Genomic DNA, 2,207 nt, shown 5'->3' on the forward strand with positions numbered 1-2,207 from the left:
ATCATAATAATCATAATCATTTATAATAATAATAGTTAATAATAATAATGCCCACACTTCTCAAATTTTGGTTTCCCTACAAAATTTGGGCTATGAATGTTTGAAACAATTTTGGCCACCACTTTTTGGGTACCTGATTTCACATTGGGTACCTGATCTAGGAGCGGGTACCCAATTAGGCTTGGTATTTACCAAACCTATTTGGTCAACTCAAAAAATGTGTTTGAGATAGGCTTTAGTGACATTCAAACTTCGAGTAGCCGTCTGACAATATTATTTTCATCAAAATTCAATGAAACGAAAAGGGTTTTTTTATAACACTCTAAAGATTCCATCAATATAATTGCTATCAAATTTTGAGTTCAATAAATATTTATTAGTTAATTTTTAATGAAGATTTCTATAAAGTGCTGATTGACATGTTGATTGAAAAATAGCTATAACTTTCAAATGGTATAACATTTTTGAAATCCAAAAGTTGCGTCACATTCTATGCTTCACCTAGTATAAGGAAAAAAATTAATTTGGTAAAGTTTTCAATTAGTTAAGGTGGTCAGACAGGACATTTTTTTATTCTGGAAAAGTTATAGTAGAAAATTCATATTTAATTATTTATTTGAAATAAAAATACCCAAAAATATGTGTCACATCCGGCCACAAGTCTTTTTTTTATTTTTAAAAATCTATAATTATACTAAAAAATATTATCATTTGATTTTGATTAAGGTAGTCAGACATACACCTACTTTTTATTTTCCCCCTAATTTTTTTATAGTATTGCATTAAAATCTAAAATTTTGACAAATCAAATTATTTTTTCTCTAGATAAGACCTAGTAGTTTAGAAATTATATTCAATTTTCTACAAATTCTTTTCTTACAACTATTTGATATAAAGCCCCTAACTACTTTATAATTATGTGTCAAGTTAACATAACCCTGATTTGCTAGTTGTTCACTGCCACTTAAGGCCATAGTTTGGTTCACCATGATCTTGCACATACCCAAAACTCAAACTATGGACATGGAAATATAAAATCCCATTACATCTTATCCACATGAGCACCAAGTCTTATACATGTTGTGTTTGTGCCTAACATGACATCAATTGCTCCTCAAGTGCCTAGTGGAGAATGACACACAATTGTTTCATGAAAAGCTTCAAAACAAACCAAAAAGAAGTCTTCCAACTTTGGTTCAACATTCAAGACCATGATTTTTTAATAATGCTTAGAGGATTACAATCTTAACAGGTGAAGATTGTAATCAAACGGTGTCGCACTTTTGTTCATTTTTGTAACAACAATGTCTAGCCACTATTGCATCCTCTTGTTTGTCTTCTGAACATGGGATTGATTAACTATTATTATAGCACATTCAATCTCATAAATAGGATTTGTGCTCAATAATATTTTAAAATTCATTAGTAATATCTTTGATATCATTTATTTTGGATTAGTACCTTGTATATAGATATGACTCAATGTTTGATGCACCTTGTTTATGGTGTAATATAGGTAATGCAATGTCCCATCTAGTTTAGTTGTAAATTACATAATAGACTATCCTCACTCTTGTTCCTCATAAGCTAAGTGTTTACTAATAGAAGGCAAAGGTGATGTTTTAAATATCTAGAAAAAAAAACTATAGTTTTGAGGTGAATATATATAGTTCACTTGTGTCTTAAAAGTAAGTCCCATGATCTATTGAAGATACTTATTCTAAGAAATATTTTTGATCATTTTTAAGGATTGGAAAATAAAAACATTAGGATGATTTTCCTTAGGTGTTAAGTTAGAGGATGGTGATGTGTTTTCTATTTTTCCAACCTAGGTGATTTTTCGCTGATAAGGATATTGAATTGGATGAGAGAAGGATTCATTCATGTGATATTGTTATTCTTTTCATCTTGCAAGTTCTTTGTACTTTGAATAGGTCAAGTAGGATGACAACCATGTTACTAGCATACTCTAGATGTAGCCCCAAGTTTGCAATTTGTTATCAACACACTCTAGACATAACCCTAAGTTTGCAATCTATTAGGTCAACATGCTCTAGATAATTTCAAGGTCTACAAGAAACATCTATTCTATTCTACAATTAGTAATTTGTTCTATTTTAGAAGCCATCATTTTGAGTTTCCACAAAAACTTCTCTTAATAACTAGACCAAGGGAGTCATTCAAAATAGTAAATATGGGAATAACTC

The sequence above is a fragment of the Cupressus sempervirens genome, chromosome 5, assembly GCF_028749045.1.
Source record: "Cupressus sempervirens isolate cs-2001-9-10 chromosome 5, ASM2874904v1, whole genome shotgun sequence".
In the NCBI taxonomy this organism is placed as follows: domain Eukaryota; kingdom Viridiplantae; phylum Streptophyta; class Pinopsida; order Cupressales; family Cupressaceae; genus Cupressus; species Cupressus sempervirens.